The sequence below is a fragment of the Ochotona curzoniae genome, unplaced genomic scaffold (assembly GCF_017591425.1).
Source record: "Ochotona curzoniae isolate NIBS_2020 unplaced genomic scaffold, NIBS_Ocur_1.0 contig_2754, whole genome shotgun sequence".
Lineage (NCBI taxonomy): Eukaryota > Metazoa > Chordata > Mammalia > Lagomorpha > Ochotonidae > Ochotona > Ochotona curzoniae.
Genome location: NW_024465582.1, coordinates 33,796,685 through 33,823,706, shown reverse-complemented (window position 1 = coordinate 33,823,706; position 27,022 = coordinate 33,796,685).

The window sequence follows — 27,022 nt, the reverse complement described above, 5'->3', positions numbered from 1 at the left end:
CCTTGGGCCTCATGGATCCAGCGATCACCGTTCAAGCGGGCCCAAGGCCCAGGGTCATGCGACCCAGGACCCACCAGACTCTCCATCCACAGGGCTCATGGAACCAGCCCCTACCATGCAGGCAGGGTTGGTGACCTGGACCAGGAGACACAGGCTCTTCTGGGCTCCCCACCCCTTGGGCTCACGGATCCAGCACCTACTACAGAGGTAGGCCCAAGGAGCTGGGCCAGGAGACCCAGGCCCTGCTGGACTCCTCCACCTCCAGGTTCACATACCCGACACCCACTACATAGGTAGGCCCAAGGGAGACACAGGGCCAAGCTGAACTCCCCACCTGTGAGGCTCATGGATCTAGCACTCACCATGCAGGCAGGTCCAAAGCCCCAGGCCATGTGACCCAGGACCCACCGGACCCCCACTTCCGGGGCTCATGGACCTGGCCCCCACCATGAAGGTGGGTTTGGTAACCTGGATTGGGAGACCCAGGTCCCTCTGGATCCCCTACCCCTGGGGTTCATGGATCTAGCACCCACCACATTGGCAGGCCCAAGGACCTGGGCCAGGAGTCCCAGGTGCCGCTGGAGCCCACCCCCAGGGCCAAGGGCTCGTTAGGTTTTTATAACCCCTCTTTACTCTGTTACATCCTGGTAAACTTCTAAATAGCATTCCAACTCATTAATTACCTTTTTGATTGTTATAATCTGAAGTTTAGCCCACTTACGAGGCGTTAAAATTTTCAGTTATCAAATGTTTTATTTCTAGGTTTCTTCTTATATTTTTCTCTTACAGTTTCATCTTTTCTTGCTGGTTATGGTTGTTAAGCCCATTTCATATTTTATATTGTGGCTTTTTTCACATATCCTTTGAATATCCTGAGTGGAGTGTTATTAGAAAGTCTTTATAATATTATTTCATCAAACTAATTCTATTTCAAATTGAGTTTTTGTCTAATTGTTCATTGTACTGGAGAGCTTTTTAGCATGTGAATTCCTCTTCTTCTAGATGAGTTATGGAGGTTTGCTTTGCAATTTTTGTTTCCCCTTTCTCTCAGCTATGTCATGATTCCTCCTCATGAATCCCTCGTCCTCCAGTTGAAAATCAGTTTTCACTTGTACTTTGCAACCTCTACGTTAGAGTGCTAGAGCCAATCCAGTTCTTATATCAGTAGGCCATTCTTAGGCCCGGAACTTCCAAAAACGCCATACCCACTCAAGAATTGTCAATAGCAGGTGATTTTTTAAATGACTTCCATTTTAAAAAGTATTTATTTACTTATATTGGAAAGGCAGTTTAACAGAGAGAAGGAGAGAGGGAGAGAGAGAGAGAGATCTTCTGTCCACTGATTCACTCTCCAAGTGGCCAGAACAGCCAAGGCTGAGCCAATCCAAAGTCAGGAGCCAGAAGGTTCTTCCAGATCTCTCACATGGGTGCAGGGTCCCAAGGCCTTGGTCCATTCTCTACTGCTTTTCCATGGCACCAGCAGAGAACTGGATGGGAAGTGGAGCAGCCAGGATATTAATCACTGTCCATATGGGATCCTGGCGAATGCCAAGGCGAGGATTTAGCCCCTAGGCTATTGCACCAAGCCCTATAGCTCCCTTTTATGAGAAGGGGAAATCTGTTCCTATCCATGACGTCCAGCAGTGACTGTTCTTGTGGCCCATTCTGCATGGAGCAGTCACTACACAAAAACGAAGCAACCAGTTGTCATGTCTGACTCTGGACTTCAAACTCGAGAGCCTATGGTCTCAGCCTGACTTGGGCCTTGCATTGCCAGTCCATTCTGTCTTGGTTTGAAGCCTGTCTGTGCCTTTTTCATGGTATTATTTTATGTGTTATCACTGTTGACATGTGTCTGAAAGGGATTAGATAGATCAAAGCCCAAATGATAAGTCAGGAAAGGACAACAGGAGTAGAGGCCAACAGCCTTGCCCGCAGTGGACAGGAGCTTCTTGCCCCTCTCCTGGAGCCCTGGAAAGCTCAGGGGCCTGGGAACTGGCCAGGGCCTGAGCTCACCAAGCTTCATGGAAAGAACCATGTAACCTAGGGCAAAGAAAGCTCTGTCAGGAGCAACAGAAGGTGCTGTTCCTATCAGAGAAAACTGAACAGCATCTCCTGGGGGCCTCGAGCAATGGAGCATGGAGTTTGCAGTATCACCATTGGCTGTGAAAAGCATTCTGTTTAGTATAAAGTGCTAGCAAGGATATCTCTCCCACTTTATGGTATGAGAGAATTATCCCACGTCCTCTCCTTAAAATGTGGGAGACAGGTGCCTGTCCAGGCTAAATGAATTGTCACAGAATAGATCCTCCAAGAGGCCCATTCTGAGCAACAATTAGCATAGAGAATGCTTAATAGGATGTTCAATTCTTCTGAATAAATCCCATTGAAGGCAGGAGAAGTGGGAGAGAAGCTGAGTTCTGACGCAGATGCAGTAGGGGCCTGGGGCAACCTCTTCTCCCTCCAAAAACTCTGAAATGAAAGTGGCCCATGGTCACCAAGGCTGTGGCAAGATGGTGGCCTTTGGCCACAAGAACCACCGGAGACAAGCTGGTGAGGAATGTCTGCTTTATTATGCACAAGTTACAGATTTTAAAAGGTAAGGAAGAGACAGGCAGGAGGGAGCCTTCTGGTAGACCCCACACCCACCAAAGATGCTGTAATTGGCTGTATGACATGTCCATTTCCCTAGATCTTCTGGTCGTGTCAGTGATCATATTGCACATGCTTAACCTTGTAGCCATGTTGGAGGTCACACTCCCTGTGTAGGTCTGAAAGCTGTGCCTCAGGCCATGGAGAAGGCTGGACTTGGGCCACGCCCTTCAGGCAGCAGGGGGCGGGGCCTGGGACGATTGCCCACAAGTGGCTCCACATTAGGCTAAGATCAGCTACTAAGGGTGGGTACTCTGGGAAGGGGCACTGTGTTGGGTGTGGTCATTGTCTGCCACCGAGGCCATCCCGATGGCACCCAAGTGACACTCCCAACAGCTGTGCACCAAGCTTCTTCCAAAGGACAGATTTGGTTGGCACACCTGTGCCCACACAGCATTAAAAACAGAAAAGGATTCTTTGAAATATAAAGCAACACGATAGAACAGGGTGTTACCCCAAACCTCCAAGTTGGAAAGCAGACTGGCCTCCTAGTTAAATAAAGCACAGATTTCCAAGCTAACAGGAGGTTGGTTTTTGTTTTTTAACTCCTTCAATAGATGAGACTTTATGAAGCTATATCGCTGTAACATCCTCTTAGCAATTCCCATCGTGGTCACCACAGGGGCCTGCACATCAGGGTTTAAGGAGTTTCAATTTCACATCTCAGGCAGCTCTCCGGAGCAGAGAAGAGAATGACAGCCCGTGTGTGCCAGGAGCTATGACACAAGAACAAGCAAGAATTTAGGTTGGAGGGTAGGGAGAGTCTGGAGGAGAAAACAGAGGAAGGGCCATGGAGAGGAATCAAGGGAATCCGAGGGAAAGGGTACTTTCTTCCCTGGCTTAACAAATGCTCGCTGGGGACACCCTTGCAAGAGGCACACACAGGAGACATCCCAATTTACAAGTCCCTAGCATCCTGTGGGTTTTAAATGCGATTTTGATTACATCACTCACACCTAAGGAACAGTCCACTCATCAGCTCAGGCTGCTATAGCCAGCTGCCATTGACTGAGCAGCTTCAGTAGAAGCCTATTTTCTCATAGTTCTGGAAGCTACAAGCCCAGGAACAAGGTACTGGCAGGGGTTGAGTTCTGGTGACAGCTTACTTCCTGACTTGTAGACGGACGGACGGCCCCTACCCTTTGCACACACAGGATTGGTGGGATGTGGGATATGGGATGGGGAGAGCTGGTGTCTCTTCCTCTTCTGACATAGACACCAGTGCTCTCATTTTAAGCCCTCAGTTTCTCTAGTTTCATTCTTACGTTTTTATGTATTTATTTGAAAGAGAGCAAGATGCCACCTGCTGGCTTGCTACCTAAAGGTTTATAATAGCTAGGACTAGGCCAGGCCAAAGCGGTCCTGGGTCTCCCACAGGAGTAACAGGAGCCCAGCCACACTGAGTCATCAACATTGCTTCCCTGAGTGTACATTCACAAGAAGCTGGATCGAAGCCAGAGCCAAGAGCTGATTCCAGGTACACCAATGGGGACATGAGTATCCTAACATCTTCACAGCTAGGACACATGACTGCCCAACATCCCCCCCTTTAGACCTGACTCAATCTTTACAACTTCCTTATAGGTCCTATCTCCAACGAAAGTCTCCCAGTGGATTGGCACTTCCATAGATAGATTACAGGTGGAGGGGACTGGTAACATAGTGCATGATAAACAAATCAGAGCTAGCATTGCTTGGAAGTATGTGTGCGAGTTGGCTTTGTGAATGGAAGGCTAGGACGCTTGTGTCTGTACTTCACTGCTGGTATCACAACCGAATCTCTGGAGTTACAATCGGACAGAGGGAAAGGATTGCAGTTCACACCTGGGACCTATTCACTTCTCAACAAGGCTGTTTTGGATCACTGACTGTACCCCCTCCCTTTAAAAAAAAACAAAAAAACAAAAACAGGGCACAGTTCCTGGAGCATCTGCTCAACAGGTGCAGTCCCAAAAGGGCCCAAAGGAGGGAGGGCTCCGTGGGAGATGGGCGGAGGCAGAGACACAGCCTCTTCCTGCATTCTCAGATGGAGCTGCTGCATTTCCTGGGGCCAGAGCGGGCAGGGTTGTTGATGAGGCTACAGCTCCTTGTCTAGGGGAACAGGCAGGGCTGCCTTTCCTATTTGGAGCCACGAGCAAGGTGGTGGGATGCTTAAAGCCCTCTGAAAATATCTGCTGTTTGAGGGGGGAAAAAATTATTCCCAAATTTAAAAAGCAAGAAATCTATCAGAATTGGTATTTGTTTAATCATACTCAGAACTTCAGTTGCAGAATAACCAATCCACATTTCAATTCTCTGCCTACTAGCACTGAAGATTCCTTTGCTGGAAACACATTTCTCCCCTTCTCAGCCTCATGCCTACAGATTCATTCAGCACATGCTTCCTTACTCTGTGACTGATTCCCTGCCCCCCAAGAAGCTCTCTCCCCTGGCACCTTTCTACACATCATACATGGCTCCCCTGTTTGTGTAATATTTCCTCTGTATTCCTTTCCTCAATCCTGAGTCCCAAGGAAAAACTCCCAAGGCCTATGACTTTATGCTGTCTCCTCGGAGCCCAGCAATATACTAATGCTGGCATAGCTATTGTTTTGTAATCGTAGTTTATTGCTGGAGGCATTGTCTGTGCATTTAGTTGTCCTACCAAGACACTGGCATAGAGCTCAAGAGCCTGCTTGTCCTTCTCCTACTCTGCTTTCTGTATCTAACCCCTCCTTGGTCAGCTCTGCCAGTGGGAGGCCCTGGCAGGAGACAAGTGCAGAAGGCAGGAGAGGTGTGTCCTTCAGAATCCCAGTAGACCATGACCCTGACTCTGAAGACCCAGCCATACTGTCTTCTCCCTCTAACTCTCCAGGACAGCGATGTTGGTAGCTCCCTTCTGTTACTAATCTCTGGGTGGTCTCCTCATTGCTTCTCTGCTCTTCCATCTTCCCAAACCAATCCTTTCTTATTTTCTTTAAACATTTATTTATTTATTGCAAAGTCAGATATACAGAGAGGAGGAGAGACAGAGAGGAAGATCTTCCATCCAATGATTCACTCCTCAAGTGAGCGCAATGGCCGATGCTATGCTGATCCGAAGCCAGGAGCCAGGAACTTCTTTCAGGTATCTCACACGGGTGCAGGGTCCCAAGGCTTTGGGCTGTCCTCGACTGCTTTCCCGGGCCACAAGCAGGGAACTGGACGAGAAGTGGAGCTGCTGGGATTAGAACTGGTGCCCATATGGGATCCTGGCACGTTCAAGGCGAGGACTTTAGCCACTCGGCCACGCCGCCGGGCCCTCCCCAAACCAATTCTTTACACCAGATGCACTCCAGTTTTCTTCATTGTGGTGGGGGAAAAAAAATAATAAAAGCTAGCATCTTAACCATTTCTAAGTAGCAAGTTCAATTCTCTTAAGTGTATCTCCCTTGCTATTGATGCATTTTAAAAAAGATATATTCGTTTCTTATTTGAAAGGCAGATTTTACAGAGAGAAAAGGAGAAACACAGAGAGATCTTCCATCTGCTGGTTCACTCCCCAGATGACCATAGCAACTAGAGCTGAGCTGATTCAAAGCCAGGAGCCAGTGTCTCTCCAGGTCTCCCTATGTGGGTACAGGGTCCCAAGGACTTGAACCCTCCTTCACTGCTTCCCAGGTCAGAAGCAGGAAGCTGGATGGGAAGTGGAGCAGCTGGGCCTCGAACCAGCCGCCCACATGGCAGAAAATTACCCTGCTGTGCCACCATACCAGTTCCAAATGAGCTCTGTTTTAAATATTAGAAAAATTTATTTTTGTTGTTGTTGTTGTTGCTTGATGAAGTTCTTATTCTTGCGGTGGTTTTCAGAAGCAGGTACTCAAGATAAATTGTGGTTGCCCCTGCCCCTCCCTGCACATGTTATTGGTGATAATGTAATGATCTCACCTTGGAAAGCTTCTTGCGGTGGGATACTATTCTCCCTAACACCCATTGCTACAAGTTCACATTGCTTCTAGACCTATAAGCAGAATCAGATATCACTATAGTCTAGGGAAAGAATCACATGGCTTGTTCCTTTGTACACCGAAGCAAATGCAAGAGCTTGCTCATTCACATAAGCAAGAACCTGGAGAACAGCTGTATGAGTAGAGATTAGGGGTGATAGCTCAAGAATAGAAAATAATAGGTGATTTAATCAACAAGGATATGCTTACTCAAGATTTCAGATTTAATGATCTAGCTCATGCCTCTGGAAACAGTTCCAACAGTTTCCATGATTGGATCCAACGGCTTCTGTTCAATTACAACAAGATGCAAAGCTTCCCTAGTATAATGAGCTCTTGCATACCTCTGTCAGCACCACTAAATCTGTGAACTTAGGGAATGCCTCAACTTTCATGATATGTTACACATCATTCTAAACAAATAATACATTTTATAGAGAATACAGAGCAGTGTTGACTTCACATGTATGGGATTCATTGATCTTCCCATATCCTTCACTTGCCAAAGGAAGCTGGCTGGAAGAAGGCCAGTGAATTTGGGTTCTACATAATAGGTTGTTCAACAAGCTTTAAGTGTGAAATAAAGTGTTGGGTATACTTCTGCTGTAGCCAACAGCTGCCTCTGAGAACTGAAGAATGATGGCTGGCCCCATTCATGGCGTAAGTTTTTCAGAGGCCTGTCTCTGGTCCCTGCAATCTTGAAGCTATGCACAAGGAATGACAGCTTCCCAGGAACCAGAAGGGGGAACTTTCATCCATCTATGTAGATTTTATCATGTCGCTGGCTTGATTTCAATTGTCAGGGGATATTGGGTTGTTATGACACAGTGAAGGCCAGGGGTCATCATGGGAGCTGGTAGCTAATCTGAGATACCTGTTATAGTAGTTCAATGGAAGAATACAACAACTCAACAGAGACGGGACCACTAAGGACTCATACCCGCTAGGAATGTGATGTGTTAGCCACTCTACTCGGTTAAGAACCCCAGCCTGAGAGAGGTGAACCCCAGCCTGAGAGAGGTGAACCCCAGCCTGAGAGAGGTTGGCTGAAGAAGAGAGCACAGAGAGGAGGAAATGACAAGCATTGACTTCATGGTCAATTACAAGCATGAAGATTACAGTAGCTGTGAATATTTCTGTTCTATTATTTGATTCTCTTTTTCATTTCCTTTTCCCTTGTCTTTTTTTTTTTAATATTTATTTTTATTATTTTTTCATTGGAAAGGCAGATATACAGAGAGGAGAGACAGAGAGGAAGATCTTCCGTCCGATGATTCACTCCCCAAGTGAGCGCAACGGCCAATGCTATGCCGATCCGAAGCCAGGAGCCTCTTCCGGGTCTCCCACACGGATGCAGGGTCCCAAAGCTTTGGGCTGTCCTCAACTGCTTTCCCGGGCCACAGGCAGGGAGCTGGAAGGGAAGCGGGGCTGCCGGGATAGAACCGGCGTCCATATGGGATCCCGGGCGTGCAAGGCGAGGACCTTAACCACTGCACCACCGCGCCGGGGCCTCCCTTGTCTTATCATCAGCATCCGTGGTGGTGAACTTAGCGTTGAGCTGGTAAGCTAGCAGAATAGGAGAAGCCACACCCAGACCTTCGGGGCGGATCTTCGCAACTGGAAATGATGGCTTGAAGTAGAGGCAGCCGGTGGGACCTTGGGGCTCCCTGGGCTGGGGAGAGCATGGTGGCTTGTGTGACACATGGCCCAAGTCAAGCAGATGAGGATGGATGACAGGTTGGACAAGAAGCCAATTGCATAAAACAGCTATTGCTCGCTTTGTTCTCCATCCTCTGTTCCTCTTTTGTGCTATTCTGGGAACCACTCTGGTTCTCAGCCTCTTTTCCTTGAGCTTCTGAAGAGATACCAACAACAGGAGGAAATGAGGAAAGATTGGAGGGCTAGAATAAGAGAAAAGTCAAAGGTGTTTCTCCTCCTTGCCTTGCTCCCAGTGGTAACTACAATTTATTCCAAGAATTCCAATCCAATTAGAAAGACCCTCCGTAGCTCCTGCTCATGTTAAGTGACACCAGCGGGAATACTTTTTGTCTCTTGGTTTTTCTTTCCAATATAGGACTGCTTTTGCCCCTCTAATCAATTCTCTGTATGCAATTTGCTGTGATTTAAATATTTAGAGGGTGCTCTATTTTCCTAATGAGATGTGACTTACTGTTTCACTATGCTAGTTTAAAAAGATATTTAAAATCTTATTTGTTAACCCAATACAATATCAGAGATATCCTTCCATTTCTGACCAACAAATCTAACGCATTGTTTTTAAAGATTTATTTATTTATTTCAAAGAGTTACAGAGAGAAAGTGAAAGACAGAAAATTGGTTTACTAACCAAATGACCATAATAGCCACAGCTGGGCCAAGTGAAACTCAGGACCCAAGAGGTCACCCAAACATGTGGCAGGGGTCCAAGCACACGGGCCACCTTCCACTGCTTTTCCCAGGTCATAAGCTGGAAGCTGTGTCAGGGATAGACATGAACCAGCACACATATAGGATACCAGCATTACAGGCAGTGGCTTTACCAGCTATGCCACAACACCAGCCCCTAACTCATTCTTTTTGTTGACACATAATTCACATACAACAAAATGCACTCTTTGAAGGTACAAAATCAGCAGTTCTAAGTATACTGCTCACAAATTGTGCAACCTCAACATGATCTAATTCCAGAATATTTTCATCACTGTCAAAAGAAAGCCCACATCTATCAAGTTACTCCCTCTTCTCTGTCCCTAGAAAATGCCTATCTACCTGTTACCTTTATTCACTTGCTTCTCCTGGATATTCCACGTAAACGGAGTTGTACAAAATGTGACCTTTTGCATCTGACTTATTTTCCTTAGCATACTCTTTTCACACCATGGCATGGATCAAAACTTCCTTTTTACAGCTGCATACTACTCCTCGGAACGGATATACTCTAACCTTTGCTTCTTTACATCAGTTGATGGATATGGGAGTTATTCCCACCCTTTTACCGTTATGAACAATGGTGCTATAACCACTCTAAGTTTTCATATGATGTGTATTTTCAACATTCCTGGGTATTTTCTTCTGGATTGTAGAGTTACTTTCTATCAGCTTTCTAAGGAGCTGCCAAGTGCGTTCCAAAACAGCTGAACCATTTTGTATTTCTAACTCAATCTTTTTAATTGAAGAACCTAGGTGTTTTCAGCCTTTTGTGATCTCTGCCTTAATGGCTTCGCTGGGGGCTGTGTGAACTCCAGGCCTGATAGTCTACGTGACACCCGGCAGGACATCTGGCAGGTCACGTAGGCAGACCACTCCTCAGGAAGGAGGTCCCTGGTGTTTGATAAGATCCACCGTCCTATAGCTCATCGATTTGTACTTTTTGAAAGTTGCTTGCTTCCAACCCACCAATAAAAGCCTGCTAAATCATGACTGTATAATTAATAGCCTGAAATATATAAGAACTGGGGGGCTCTGGCACTCTCCCTCCTTTTTGTCCTCCCTGCGGATCCTGCAGCAGCCTCTGCTGCGGCTGTCCCTCCCCCGCCGAGCCCTGCCGGGCTCAGGGTGTTGGCTGGGAGACCTAGGCTAACCTGAATAAACCACCTTTATGCCTTAGCACTGACTTCAGACTTGATGATTTTCTGGGGATATCAAAATCCCGCACAACATAACTACAGAAAATTCTACCACATAGAATTCTGCAATTGATTTAACCCTTCTACTATTTGAATATATTTAAGTTTTCCCAGGTTTTCATGAGTATAATTAATCACAAACATAGAACTTCATGTACCTCCATAGGAATAGGGATTCTTGAATGGAAAACTGCTACATCAACTAAAATTCAAATTTTTGACATGAAATATGTCAAAGTACCCATGAAATGTTGTCACCAACCCACACTCACATTTGACACATGAAAGAGCACCTTTTCCCACCCCCTTTCTAATATTGGATAAATTCTTGTTTTTGCCAATGTAATGGGACAAATGTCATGTGTTTCTTAATTGCTCTGCCTTGCTCACCATTGAAACTGAATGCTATTCCAAGAACTCATGTATCTATTGCTCAAGCATAAACAGCCAGATTAGCTTATTTCTAAAGGTCTCCACCGTTATAAAATTTGACTTGTGTGATTTATGTTCTGGCAAGAAACAATGATTACGAGAATGCTGGCTGTATGGCGCATGATTCACGGGTGGTGGACCAGGCCTTTGTGCTCGCCAATACCCTCCCTCCCACTCAATGTCCATTAATGGGAAGCCTCCACTTGTTAAGTGTAGCCCCGTGTGGGGGCAGGTGGGAGGGCTGGAGGAGCTATGCCTCTTAGAGAGGCTCAAGCTAGCACCCTCTAGAGAAGAAGAGCTGGACGATTGAAGATAGAGAAACGGCCTTTGAGAGAGCATAGTGTCATGGGAAGCAAAACTGGGAAGGCAGAAGGTTGAATCAGCCTACTTCTCATTTCACTCAAGCCAACCATTGCCCAGAGCAGAAACTCTGTTGCAATGGGATGGACCTGGAATATAGGGTTGGAGGATCTAGTCCTGATTCAAGCACTCAAGTAAGATTTTTGAGTCATTTCCAGCCTCACTCTTTTGGTCTGTTCAATGATAACATTTCCCTATTATGTCAAATATTACAAAGTTCAAACATCAGGTGAACCATAGTGAAAAAAAATAGCATTCCAAGAGCCAGAGCTATAGATTTTTCTCTCCCCTCTCCAGTAGTTAGAATCATAGATGCCACATCACCTGGCCTGTAGTTTGGGCGGAAGTGCCCTGCTCCTTCCCTCCATATACAGCTGACATCTCATGATAGCGCCTCTTAGGACACGGTTCAAAAGAGCCACACTCCATCCCTGCCAGCCTCACTCCATCCCTGCCAGACCCCCTCCATCCTTGCTAGACTCACTCCCAAACTTAGCATGCCAGGCCTTTCTTCATCTCCTAAAAGGATGAAGTAATTTTAAGAACTAAAAGGGCTTTGTCTATATTTCATCTTTAACTCAGCCAATTGTATTTTTCTCTGCATTTGCATATATTTGCCAAACTTCTTCACATTTCCTTATAAATCAGATTAACAGATGGCTAAGCATGGAAGACAACCAGCGAGCAGACCTTGGCCATGCCACCAAGGTGGTCAACGCACGTTCTCAGTCCACAGTTGAGAACTGTGACGATGAGGATATACAGCTGCCATTGTGGCACAGGAGGTGTCATGGCGCCGACATCCCATATGAGCGCCAACTTGTGTCCTAGCTGCTCCACTTCTGATCCAGCTCCCTGCCAATGTGCTCTTAAAGCAGCAGAAGACGGTCCAAAGGTGTGGGCTCCTGCCTCCCAGGTGGGAGACCCAGATAGTGTTCTAGGTTCCTGTCTTCAGCCTAGCCCAACCCTGAATGCTGTGACCATTCAGAGAGTGAGTCAGAAAATGGAAGGTCTATTTTTCTGTCTCTCTGTTGTCTCTCTGTTGTCTCTCTCTCTCTCTAACTCTCTCTTTCAAAGAAATTAAACTTTTTTAGATTTATTTATTTATTTTTATTGGAAAGTCAGATAAGATTTCTAGAGAAAGGAGAGAGAGTTAAGATATTCCACCCATTGATTTATTCCCCAGATGGCCACAACAGCCAGAGCTGAGCCAATCTGAAACCAGGAACCAAGAGCTTCTTCCAGGTCTCCCATGTGAGTACAAGTGGGATAAGAACTGACACCCATATGGGATCCCGGTGCTTGCAAGGTGAGGACTTAGCTATTGAGCCATTACATTGGGCCCAATCAGCCTTAAAAAAAAAAAAAAAAAAAAAAGAGGAATTTTGGTAAGTCCTAAGGAATTGCATTTCTGAGCCCTATGGCATCTGCAGATCACCATGCCACTAGTTTACACCCGTGGATTGTAAGTTGGATTCGTGGCACCTCATCTCCTGACAAGGGAGTTTTAGAAGTGAGGGTTCCTTCATCACGGTCTCTTTGACCTCACAGTCGGATGCAGAAGAAGGCAAGGTCATGGCTGAACCACAGCGGGTAGAAGGTGCCCTGATCCTCGAACAACCACACTGAAGATAGATGCCCTGCCTTGACTACCACCTGAAAACAAGTAAGAATTATTTTCTCTGGGCCTGGCACAATGGCTCATTGGCTAAACCCTTGCCTTCAATGCCCCGGGATCCCATATGGGTGCCAGTTTGTGTCCCAGCTACTCCACTTCCCATTCAGCTCCCTGCTTGTGGCCTGCGAAAGCAGTAGAGGATGGCCCAAAGCCTTGACACCCTGCACCTGTGTAGGAAAGCAGAAAAAGTTCCTGGCTCCTGGTTTCTGATCAGCTCAGCTCCAGCCACTGCAGCCATTTCAGGAGTGAGCCAGCAGACAGAAAATCTGTCTGTTTCTCCTTCTCTCTGTAAATCTGCTTTTCCAAAGAAAATAAAATAAATCTGTTTTAAAAAGAATTACATTCTGTTACTTCATTTTCAGACTTCCTTGTTTAATCAGATGTCATTATTTTACCACCCATCCTAAAAGTATTCCACCAACATGATCAGTTAAATGAAGCAGATATTATCAAACCTCATGACTTCTCACAGGCCCAGCTTCAGTTAAGCCTGGACATTGCTTCTGCTCCATTCTGCTATACTCAGAAACTCCTGGCTAGAGCTCAGCGAACTTCTGAAGCACAAGAAACAGCTGTTTAACAACAGAAAGTAACATAAATATGCTGAGTGTTTCTGGAAATCATCAGGAAGTAAAGAAAAATTAGAGTATGTGAAAGATTAAAAACGGTATGAATAAGAAACAATCTTACCTCCAGAGCTTCCAATTTCAATGGCAAAGCAAGTATTAACACAACAAAATTCTGCTTCAAAGCTGTGTGTCTGTGGTCCCAGCAACAGGTGCCATATAAGACTTTTAAAGAAGGTAAGATCATTTTTACTTGGGGGGGCTATATTATTGAGTGTTTCCTAGAGGGGCAGAACCCATAGCATACAGAGCGAGATGCTAAGGGATGGGATTCATGCCATTAGAAAGGCTTCCACAAAAGGCCGTTTAGAAGCTGGCTGGCCGAGGATGTTAGCAGCATGGCTCAGTCCAAGTCTGGGGCTCAGAACCAAGAAAGATGATGATGTAACTCCCTGTATGAAGCCAAAGCCCTGAAACTCCAGGGAGCCCCTGACCAAAGTCCCAGAGTCTAAAGTTCAGAAAGCTTGGGGTTCTGATATCCAAGGCAAGGCCAGAAAAATGCATCCTGGCTCCAGGAAACAGGGTGACCAATTCATTTTCCCTCTCTTTTCATTCTATCCTGGCCTCAGCCAATTGGACCATGTCCGGTCAATACTGAAAGTGCTTCGTCTCTCCCTAGTGCATGAAGACTCACATGCCAGTCTTATCTGGAAACACATGTAAATATCATATGTTCTCTCTGATATAAGACAACCTTCATGCAAAATCCAAGACCAGTAGATACAGAGGTAAACACCCATGTACATATAGTCATCTAGAGGAACTGTACAGTGGAGACTACTAGCATGCCAAGAAGTGAAGATACATTGCAGTATGCATCTCCACTCAAATAAAAGATGGACTCCCAATGAAACTGTTAAAATATATCTTGACAAGAGGATGCTGGACTTTCTGCCTATACCTACAATGTTATGATATACTTAAACAGCAAAATGGACTAGTGACTATTGTTGAAAGACTACACTCTCATTATACTACAGGGAGAAAAAGTAGCGGGGAGAGGGAATGGGGAAGGCAGAAGGGAAACTCCTGAGCTTATGGAACTTTATCATGAAAACTTTTAAAAAAAATTTTTTACCGAAAAAAATAAATTAAAAAAAAAAAACTTTACCAGTGCCCAAGAAATCCCTTATTGCACCCAAAGTGTGTTGGATTACTGAGCTCAGTAGAGATGAAATTGGCAAGCTACACTTACTGATACATTCTAGACATCCAGAAGAACTTGGATGCCAGGTGAAGGAAGTGGCACATCTTTACCGAGGCAATAAAGAGCTAGTCATTTTAGGGCCCTTGAAGCCGCAGAATTTTAGAACTAACTATATGACTTGCCCATAACTAAAGCCATAGCAGCTGACTGTTCCTTTAGTTATGTTCAAAGTCTTCTTTATTTTCTCGTGACCTACTTCCACGGCTTGTTCTACAAGTGCCACCTTCTCATTCTCAGTCCATACCTAGATATTCCTGGCTTATTTTTATGTAATATTTTTTTCACATCCACTTCTAACTAACGCTGTAAGCAAAAAATAAACCTGTGAAAATAGAATGGATATCTATGCTGGATTCAAATTTCTTCTAACACGTGATCAAATAAATGCACACCCATTAAAAACTTGAAAGTGTTTCCCCTTGCAGGTCCCACCAGGAGAAACACAGTCCTACTTAGAACCACCTTCTGGGTGCCAACTTCCTCGTCTCACCACATGCACTCTCCCAGCTTGTCCTGTCCGTTTGCCACACCCAGTAACTGAAGAATATTCGACAAGAATAAAGTGTGGGGTCAGTGCTGTGGCTCAACAGGCTAATCCTCCACTTTCAAGCCAGTTCATGTCCCAGAAACTCCACTTCGGATGTCCCTGCTTATGTTCTGGGAAAGCAGCTGAGAATGCCCCAGTTTCTTGGGACCCTGCACCAAGACCCGGAGGAGGATCCTGGCTTCAGATTGTCTCGGCTCCAGCTATTGCAGCCATTTGGGAAGTGAACAGTGAATGGAAGACTTCTATCTCTCTCTCTCTCTCTCTCTCTCTCTCTCTCTCTCTCTCCTTGTCTCTCCATTTCTCTATAAATCTGCCTTTCAAATAAAAATGAATACATCTTTTTAAAAAATGAAATTGTATCAGCTTTCTATTGCTGCTCTAACAAACTGCTACAAGTGTAGTGGCACAAACAACACAGATGTGCCATCTGCTATTTCCATGGTTTACAAGTCCAAGCTAGGTTTCACTGGGCTAACCTCGGGGTGTCGACTAAACAGAACTTCCTTCCCTTTGCAGGGCTCTAGGGAAGAATTGGTCCTGGTCCTTCCAAATGTCCAGAGGTCTCCTGCATCCCATGGCTCATGGCCCGTGGCCCATCTGCAAAGCCTAGATCCCTCTCACAGCCACTCCCTGTGACTCTTCTACATCCATCCACTTCCAGGCTCCTCAATGATGACTCAGGGCCCACCTGTGACATCCGGGGTGCACTCTTTCCTTGTCAAAGTCAGCTGGTTAGCAACATAACTCCACCCATAACCTTAGCTCTCCCGGACTGTAAAACATGACATGTTCACAGGCCCCCCGAGAAGCAGGACATCATCTTTGGAGAGAAATCATTATTCTGCTTATAAGTCTGCCGGCAAGACAAACGGTCCATGAGCGCGTTTGTTTGAGCAGTTTAATATTTTCTTATTCTTTCCTTTTTCATTTAATATAGTCTTCTTTTTTCATTTTATTAAAAAAAAAAAAAGCCTTGGGAAATCTGGGAATAAGGGCCTGGATGCCTGGATCCTCTCACCAAATAACTAGCAGGTGCTGAGCAGCGACTGTCCCTTGAAAGCGACAGAGAGCCCTCTAGGAAGTCACGACCTCCATCGCATTCAGTTATGAATTAACCATGGCACACTTACAGCTAACAGACCTGCCTGCTGCCCTGATGTGTCTTTAAGCTCTGCTCCAGAGATCTTACCAGCATCTGGATCCCAATCTATGACTTCCTTGTATGTCACCGGACTTCAGACACCAAGGTTCCCTCCCTGAAGGCTGCAAGTCTTCCTGTCCAGAATTCTACTGTTGCCACAGCCATGTCCCAGGAGACTTCTCTTCCGGCTCCAGAGCAGCACTGTGCCTGGAGTTGTAGGGCTGGGTGCTCCCAGCATGCACAGCCCCTCCAATGGCAGGGACCCAAACACATCCTCAACCAGGTGACAACTTTAACTTACTGTCCCTGATCAACACCGACCCTCTCCACTCTGTTCTCCAGCCCTTGACAGGAGATCTTCTTGAATGAATTTCTTTACTCTGACAACAAGCTCGATTCTGGCTCATCTCCAAGCTGCACCACACTGTCCTTGTGGGCTCCAGTGAAGGGCAAATCACTCTATGATGCTCCCCAAGCCCATGCAGATGTGAATAACAGCAGGTCTGCCATTCCATCTTCATCAGAGGCTGGATGGCACATGGGCACCCTGGATTATGAGCCTCTCCTGTGCCCAGGTTGGGGCCCCCTTACCAGACCTGAAAGCCACGTTAGCAGGGCCACATTAGAAGGGCAAAATCTCTCCTACCACAATAACTGTCAAAACCACTTGAGCAAGACCCTCGGAGCATGCCCTACATCGGGGACCTAGGCTGGGTGGGAGGCTGGGTGGGGCTTCTCCCTTAATATCCCCCTTTACCTTAGATACATAAAGGAAACAATATGGAAATAAAAGTCTTACCCACTTTCCTGAAGCCCTTGAATGTTTTTTACCCTAATTACCTATGTAAAGATTGTCAAAAATATAATTTAAAAAATGGAAAAAGTTTAAAAAAAGACTCAAATATTTGAAGCAATTACACTCAATAAAGACAACAGAAAAAAAAGAAGAAGAAGCCAACCAAATCACCCAAAGGAAGCAGGCATGGCCAGTTTATTTCTACTCCAGCTGTTCTTTGACCTTCTGCTTCAGAGACCACCCCGCATATCTGTGAAAGAAGGGGGGGTCTTCACCTCCTGAAGCCACAGGAAGGACAGTGGCTGGGCAGCATGCATGCTTCTGGTTAACCTGTGTGCCCACGTGGACTTGGGGCAGCTCCTGGCATTTGTGCTTCATCAGACTTCACTGACCTTCTCAGAGATTGTTGGCTCCATGAAATAGGTTGGGAAGACGGGACAGACACATGGGCCATTTGCAACTTGCAGTCAGACAATGCCCTTCTGCATGGCCAGGCACTGGCGGCCTGGTGGATGGACTTTAGCCATGGTAGGGTCTGGGCCTGAGGGAAGCTGTGTAAGGGAAGGCTTAGGAGGGACTCTGGGTACCCCTGGGCAGGAACATTAAGGAATACCTGAGTGCAGGGATCTAAGGTGTTGGGCCTGCCTATTGCACGTTCTGATGTCATCGCAGAATGGAGGACAGCACGAAGAGCCTCTCCCTTTTCCTTTGAAACTGGCCTCCTCAAAGCAGTGGGGAAAGCAGTGCACCTGTGAGATCCAAAGAATCACCTTCAGGTTCAACGGCGGTAAGGGGCAACTGCACAACCTGGCAGGAGCCTTACAATCTAACTCAGGGCCGAGACACTCAGATGGAGGAGCAAGGCCTCATGGGTCCTTGCAGTGCCGACATGCTGATTCCAGGGCTCGAGGAGGCCCCTGTGTCCAAGTACCTGATGCAGCAGTCTTCAGGTGTGTTGCTTGTCCCCTCCATAAATGAATGACTGGTTTCGAACTTTCAGAGCAACATCAGGAAAGGCTGGAGATCCTGCCATGGAACAGGCCGAGTGTAGTACCTCCTCTGAGGTTCCCTGACACCTGCACAGTGCTGCTCCTTGGGAAGACCTCGGTAGACAAGACTGAGCCCCTGATGTGCAAAGACCATGTGAGGAAGAAAGCGGGTCCTAGAGTGACCTCAGAGTAGAGGAGACTGGGGAGCCGGACAGGGGGACTGTGGGAAGGTCTGTTGGGATTCTGAATTTCTGGAAGTCGACATTGCCCTGTGTGGAATTCTTAGCTTCTTCCTGGGATGAGACCAGCAACATGCCAGGTGCTGTCTCCAAGGACCCCTCTCCGTGACGATCCGAGAAGGTTCTCGTCAGCCTATCTGGCCCCCCACCTTTGCAAACATCCCATAACGCTCCCATCCTGATCACGTGGAAATGTGGCAGAGTTGGCTGCCTACCTGAGCGATTCGTGCCAGGCATGTACGATGGCAGGAAGTGTGGAGAACCATGCCCCTCTAGGAAAGCCCACCAGCCTGCTGTCCCCTGTCTTCCCACACTCACCATGTCCAAGTGTGGGAGATGGGATGGCACTTCCTAACTGCACCCCCCCCCCCCACCACAACCACTGAGAAAAGATGAGAGAGAAACGCAAGCTCGCTGCCCTGCCCCACATAGTACTGGGCTTCTATCTTGTGGCTTTGGCCTATCCCTGCCTTGCTTTGGTTCCCACCACAGTTTGAATTCTCTTCTGGCTGCCCCCAGGCCACTTCCTGCCTCATCTGGAGAAAAGGCAAGGACAGTATAAGGCAGGCAGCCCACGGGCTCCATGACTCCTGACTCACGTGCTTACCTCTGCCATGTCAGGAGCATTAAAACATGCAGCTGAGTGTGAAGCTCCATGCTAGTATAACACTCCAAGTCGTCTTACAGAGTCAAAGCCAAGATACGCTGCACAAATTCAGGTCTTCTCCCCCAGCATGTACTTTCCAATAATTTCAAGATTTCACTAGTTTCCCTATTGTGTGAAATCGTATTAAGGTAGTGGCACTATAATCATTACAGACTATATGCTAAAATAGTTCCATGCTAGACTGTGACACTCCAGCCTGTCTTGTTCGTGGCTGCAGACTGTCCCACTTTGGAACCGCTCCCCTCCGCTCCATTGCTGTGGCTACACAGAATAACCTTCGGCACATGTTGAAGTACATCTGTGAAGATCAGTTCCTAGAACTGGGATGGCTACATCAAAGGGGAAGTCCCATTCAATGTTTTTATAATACATACAAATAAGTAGGGTATGAATCATAAATACAAATCTTCTTAATACCTGGTAGATCTGACTTCCAGAAAGTCACAGGCGAGAGCCCTCAGTCTGGATGGTGCCATCTGAGCCTTCCTCACACCTTTTTCCCTTGCCCTAGAAACTGCAGTTTACAGCATGTGTGTGTCTTAGAGGCCCTCTATTTTAAGAGACATCATGGAATTTTCTGGAATTTTTTCTGGAATTTTCAGGAAACAGTTGATGAAGGAATGCTTGCAGAACTGGTGACAAGATCACAGAGCATGAAGACATCAGCCACTTCCCGGCTGTACTCGTTCCTGTCCAGTCTGCCTGGTATTGTACAGGGACTCAAAAACAGATTTGAGGAATGAATGGAAAATATCACTGTAAATATTTACTCAAGGACCAGGGAATGGTTTAGTTTTGTTACCCTTATCTCCTTTTTAGCTATGCCCTGATGAATCAGCACCTCTTAGATCTATTAAACTAATTTTTGCCAGTTTATATGCGAATCTATTTTATAGGCTTTTGATTTTCATTTTGAAAACCAATTCTACATTGACAGTCTCAGTTGCCAAGAATGATGGGGGGTTTCTTCCCCATATGCTGGTGTGTTTCAGAATTGGATCAAGATTGCTCAATTCCTAAATGCTTCATGATCTGGCAGAGAAGAGTCTGGAACAAGAAGAGGTTCTGAAAATGTGTCTAGCTCATTCCACCACCATGCTAAACACACAAAGCAAGACAACTGTGGCCCAGACAACCTTCAAGCCCTCCTCTTCTTGGACTCAAGCAGACTGAATCCCCATCTCTAAAATTTGTTAGAATTAAAAACACGATGAACCTGATCAACAGCCTTTCAAGTTATTGAGCTTCCCCAAGCCCCAGTTTCCTCATGTGTGAAATGGGAACATGGCTTCGGGAAGCCACTTCAAACACTGTACTCAGTTTTGCCAAGAAGCCAGGATGGAGTTTCCTGTGGCAGGTCTGACCCTCCCCAACAGGTGGCCCTGGCAGCAAAAAAAAAAACCAAAAAAAACCCCAACAAATCTAATCCAATCTGAAACAATGCACCCAATCTGATACTCTCAGTAGTGTCCTTTTTAAATTCCAACCTGTCTCAGCATGTCACGCCCTCCACCTCCTCCCTTCTGAGATGACAGCTGGCCAATGGGCTATTTCAAGAGGAACTAACCCCCAAGCGGCCACGTCTCCGAACCTTCTACTCACCCCGCTAGTCCTTCTTCGGCCTGGCTCAGGGTGTTCTCTGGCTATCCAACAGTGGTTGCTCTCATGCTGTTTGTCCTCCTGACTAACTCCTCTTGCTGACTTGCTTCAGCTGATCCCTTGTCCCATCCAAGATGCTGTCTGAGCAACCAGCCTCATAGCCACTGGCCACAGTTTCACCTCACTCCAACCACCAGGAACCCATCTCTTCACCCCTTCCACCTGCCCCACAAGCTCTCCAGCCAGAATCTAAGTGGATGCTAACATTTTCTTTGGCTAACACACATCTATAGCCAAAAAATAAAATTAAAAAAAAGAAGTCCACTGAGATCCAGGCTTCCTATGTGTTCATACTTTGTCATTCTAAAATCAGCTGACTAGCTCACTAAGAAGGCATCTTGGGCTCCTGAATTACATCCACAGGGTTATAACCAGTAGACATTATTGCATATTCCAGAAAGAAAACTCAGAAATAGCTTCCCTTTCTGCTACCTTCCCAGAAGTTCCACTCAAACTTCCACTTGCATTTCATTACCCATAACATGGTTTTGTGATCATTCCAGCTCTAATGGTGCTGGGAAATAGTCTTCCAAGTTAGTTAATAACTGCAAACTGGGGTTCAGTGACTTGAGAAGACAGAGGCATGAAAAGCAAGGGACCTTTAAGTCCATGCTGATGGCCCAACCCAAGGCGTTTAGGGCTCCCAGACTGGCTGTCCGGAATGCGGTTCATTTGGCATAGTTGTTGTCACCAGGAGCCCCACTTGGGCTGTGTCATGAAGATTTCCTCTGATACCAACAGTGCTCCCACTCCACCAGAAATCCACATTGCCCTGCATTCTTGCCCGATGAAGCCAAGTTAGAACCCACATGGTTCTTCCCCCAACTTCCTGTTTGACCCCCCTCCTTACTCAAAGCCCCAGAGGGTAGAAGGAAGAGCTTTTCCACATCCTTTCTCATGTTACATTCAACAATCCTGTCCCCTTTCCCACAGTCAAAAGATAGGATGAGGGAGGCAATGGAAGACTACAGAGGAGACAATTGTAGATGCACTGGCATCAGATTTTGAAAACATCATTCTTCTCACACCTATGTTTATTTTTTATGGAGTACATGGCAAGCACTACAGAGACCTTTTAAATGAACAATCGTTGGGCTATAGTGGAGGCCCCAACAAGATAAACCAGGCAAAGACTTTGCCACAGTATGTGGCATGTCAGAGATGCTTAGTAGCCTTTATTGTTGCTATTAGCCATTAGCCAGTATCACTACTGTTACTTAAATACCATTTCTGCCTGCCTTAGTTGGCCTCGGTCCTTTTCATGGCTCCCAAACCATCACTCCAACAGGCAAACACAGACCCCATCTCACAGAGACCACATTCTGCTCTCTCCCAGCACTTGCTGTTTTCCTTTGTTGGAAAGCCTGTTTACTAGAAACCAGAGGAATTTTTTTTTCCTCAGGAAAGGAACAACTACTCATAGACCTAACTTCTAATTAACTTTGTTCCTGGATGCTGTGTAACTGTGGGTGAGTTGCTGTTCTTTAGGGAAGAGGCTAATTGGAAGTGGAAAGATTGATGAAGGTCAGAGTGGCTAGCGACGTGGAATTATGGCCAGAGGCTGGGTCAGCTGAAGTCAGGCCTTTCCAAATGGGACCTCATCGTAGGACTCTAAATTACTTCTTAGCCCTGGTGACCCCCTACACTTTATGCTGTTTGTGTAACAGGAGCTCAAGAAAGCATACAAATTGAATCAAGAAAGATGGGAATTGATCTATTGACAGTTAATGGGGCATTGGCTCCACGAGGCTATAAGGTGTTGCCAAGGAGCTCCGAACTGGAATTGCCCTTCAATAGATTTAAGGAAAGCAAGGATTGCATTCCATTTTCCCTGGATTTCCTTGGCCTCAGAGTCTAGCAGTGGCCAAGTATTTCCCAGGAGGGAGCAAACAATCCCCAGAGATTTGGAGCCCTGAGCCTAGAGATCAGTTCAGTCCAGCGAACATCTGAATAAGTGACTAGCTCAGCTATTTTCAAGTAAAGTCATGTGTTGCTTAATGATGAAGACTGATTCTGACTACTGCATTGTTCGTTGATTCTGCCACTGTAAAATTTATACAAAGCAAAGGTGGTTTGGCCTTTCACACAGCAGGGTTTTATGCTGGCATCTTGCTCCTAGGTTACAAACCCATACAGCATTGATTGAAATTATGATTTGTGCAGTTTCTGAGCAGGTGCCAGGCTCTGTGTTCCACCCCCTTCCTCCTGCTGCCACTGACCCCCAAGCTCAGCAGGCCAGGGTCTCAGAGGTGCAAGGTGCAACTTCAAGGTTATTATTTTTCAGGTGTTCTGAACTTATTTCCAATACACTGACTTTAAAATGAGAAAGTAGATGATTTGGAATACAAACTGAAGATAATTGCTTAGAAATAGAAAAAAGAACTCACTTTATTGAAGGATACTTCTGAATGGAATTAAAAATTCCTTCATTAGGTGAAAATTACCTGCCAGAAATTTATGTGACCATAGTACTTTTCAGTTCATTCCAAAAAGTTCACTTCTTGGACATAAATTTGACTGCTGGGAGTTTCATGCAATCAGTATTGCTATGGTGACATATTCTTGCAACAGTATGGGTCTGCACAGCCAGACTCTGAATTGCAACCGAGCAAACTTCAGCCTCAGGTTTGCACTCGTGGGTTCTGCAAACTAGATGTTAGGAGCTGTCATTTTCTCAAAAAGATCTAAACTTTATTGCCAGGAATAAAAATAGCCTAGGCCATTTTGTGTTCATATTTTATAGTTCATTTTCAGAATTAATATTTCATAAGAAAATTATTTTGATTCAAAATGTGACTTTTAAAAGGTTTATGGTCTTCTTGAGTATAACTTTTATTATGCCTTGGGGCAGCCGCTTTTCCAAAGGACTCGACTGGAGGTATTGATGTATGGTACCCCTTGTGAATTGCCCGGCACAGTGTTCTGAGGTTTGAACATGAGAAATTTTCTTCTGTGTATAATTCATTCCTACCCCTCCTCCTTTTTCCTGGCTTCTCTTATGTTTCTTTCACTGAAAAAGTAAATAAACCACCTCTATTATCAGTGGAAGCTTAAAAAAAAAAAAAAGAAAGAAAACAGGTTGTGTTTTTAACCAAGCTGAGAGTGAAAACAGCCAATCCCAGAGACCTGGAAACTAACAGTGGAAAACCACACTCAGCTGGTGGCCACCTATTCTGAACATTGTTTCGCTGCTGTCCTCTCTGTTCTAGGTGGAGATGATTGAATTCCTCTTGCACCTTTCCCAGGATGGAGTGAAAGCCAACAATCCTGCTCAGTGCTCTTTCAGAGGGTCTGGAATGCTGAAGTCCCCAAACTGAAAACCACACACGTTCAAGACACATGTGGACCAGTTACTAACGCACAATACACCCCCAAAAGGAGCAGCTTCCATCAGAAATGATTGGCTGTTTTTCATGGTCTCTGGGTCAGGGAGATGGAGGAGGGCTTACTGACCTCAGCAATTTTCTCTCCTGCCTCTGCAGTCAGTAGTCTTCAAATGACAATACTGAGCAAGAGAGAAAGGCACAATCATAAAATTATTCACACAACGAAAGCCAAGGGAAAGCAGGAGTCATCACGTAAGTGCATCTGTGATGTAAGGAAGGTCTGTCTTGTTAGGGTACAGGGTGTCCCCCAAAAGCTTGGAACCTCCCAGAGGTGACGCTCTGGGTGCTGAAAAGCCCAACCAGCACTGTGTTTAAAGCTCAGGCCTTTCCTGTCTGCAAGGCCACCATTAGGCCTGACTCACCTGAATGGCTGCATCACATGACAAAAGACAGCCCTTTGGAGGGCTCCAGTGACTCCATGCGTAATACAGGTGTTAATGCGAATGTCACCAGACATTTAATAAGTGCTAACTAGGAACCAGGCGCCCTACTTACTAGGAGCTTCATTTTTGAAAAAATTATTTATTTGAAACAGAATTACAAAGCAAGAGAGAAAGACAGAGATCTTTCACCCATGAGTTCACTCCCCTAGGGCTGGGCCAGACCTAAGCCAGGAGCTTCATCCAGGTCTCCCATGTGGACAGCAGAGGTCCAAGGACTCAGGCCAGTCCCATAGCCTTTTCCAGGCAGACTGAAAGTGAAGCTTCCAAGACATGAATCAGCACCCGCCTGGGATGGCTAAGGCAGTGGTGGTCCCCGCACCTACTTGGGATGCTAAGGCAGTGGTGGTCCTACCCTCTATGTCACAACACCAACACCAGGAGCTCCATTTGATGAATACCTCTTTCATCTTCAGGGATGTCTTATGTCCTGGGTACTGTCACCATCGCCATCTGATCCATGAGAAAGTCAAGCAGTCAATGTCTTGTCAAGAGGCAGGCTTATCAGAGTCATAATTTGATTTCAATGTCTTGTCAAGAGGTAGGCTTATCAGAGTCATAATTTGATTCCAGGCATCTGACTCCAACTACCTCATTGCATTGTTTGCGAAAGTCAAATGAGATGAAGCATATAGAATGCCGAGCACAGGACCAGGACAGCATTAGCAATTCTCCGAAACATTCTTAGAATTAAGAGTGCCTTACCCATCCCTGTTGTTGCCACATCCAACACATCTACAATAGTTGTGAGGCTGTGCTGGGAGTTTGCGTGAGGACTCTTTCCTGAATCCTGCTCCATGACAATTGCACAGCGAAGTTTTCCCTCACCAGGAACAGCATTCCAGACCATCCCCTGGAGACATTTCTATTTGTCATCCTGAGTGGAAGATAATAAATACTAGTGGGGTGGTCAGACCCATGATTTGTGTTTTAAGAATCTCTCCTGTTGAGGGTCAAACCTTTGATGGTGTGGTTCAGCCCTTCTTAACTCTGTTTGTTGAATCCATATGATATGGTTGACTTGCTTTTTGTCTCCCTCTCAAATGTAACTATATTGTTTTCATGAAAAACATTTTCAGCAGTGAAACCAGCTGTGTAAGCCAAGCTCCTGATAGGCTAAACCCAAACCCATGTATCTTCTGGGTTTTCATCCCCTGTTGTGGGAGAGGAAGACCAATATCTCTAGGGTACCATATTGACCTTCACAACTTCATAGATCACTGGTTTCATGAAATTGTCAAAGTCAGGTTTCCCTATGCCGGCAGCTTAAGGCAGAACAGACATAGGTCCGATAAGGGATTACTGACTGTCTTTCGCCTTCAGCAAATGTAGTGACTGCTTCCTGGATCCCCAGTCTGCACTGGGTCTTCAGGGCTCCTGGCAACTTGAGCATCCAGGAGGTGGGAGAAGAAATGGGGGAAGAAAGGAAGAAAAGAAAATATTCCCTCCGCACCATTCAGAAACTATGAGCTGGCTGGGAATCCTAGACATGCACAACCAGCCCGGAATGTGAGTCTCAAAGATGTGCGATGCAGCAATCCACGGCACAGAGGCCCAGCAAGGAGATCCACGTGTCTGACAGAACCGGCATGCACAGACTCCGGACTCAGATGGAGAGGCACCACACGCCCCAGAGGGGGCGTCTGCAGGTAGACCTGTTGTTCCACCTGCATCATCTCGCCCCTTTTCAGGTTCCTGACAAACTAGTTTAGCAGTCAGTTGTGGAGTGGCACTGAGAACCCCAAAGATCTCCTACCAGGAAGACCTGTTCTCCCCTAAAGGGAAAAGCCGAGAACTGAGGGGCAATATGTCCCTTAGGTAGGGAATTTGAAATCTGGAAAGAGTTCTGAAAAAGACCTTCCTCTCTTTGGCATTCAGGGCTCCCCCAGCTGACCGTCCTCTCCCCAGCCCCACCACACATTAGTCCAAAGGACGCGTGACGGGCTCCAGAGCAGACAGCACCTCAAACCTACCAAGTCTGTTAAAAAAAAGAAAAAGAAAGAAAGAATCGTGAGAAAGAAGCACCTCAAAAAAGAAAAGAAATTTTCATGTACCTAACTTGATTTTTAAAGGAAAACAACTTAAGACTTTTTAAGGAAAAAAGACACAAGAAACCAGAGAATCAATGATTTATGTATAAAACAATAGAAGAAAATAAAATTCTGGAAGAAATTTAAGGTAACAATAAAAACCGAAGGAGAAAGAAATCGTATTACACAGGCAGCAGGAGGAATCAGTAATATTGAAAACAAAGTCAGACCTTGGAGTATAGTTTCTGAAATTCACACGAATGAAATAAGGAGAGAACAAAAAAACAAACGAGATTATGGAGAAGATAATCGCATTTGAAGCAGCGGGAAGAACAGATAATACTGGAGACAGTCGCTGGGAAAAGGCTTTTCATGTAGACATTTGATTTTCCTAAAGTGGAGGACAGAACAAATATTTCAAGACACGAAAAAGAAAACTTTTCTGAGATGAAAGAAGACGTGAATTCACTGATGAAAACTATAAAACACAGAATTTTTGTTCAAGGAAAAATATGATCTCAAACTTGAGCCATATCTTAGTGGGGTCCCTGAAGTTCAAGAATAGAAGGGGGGGGGGGGAAA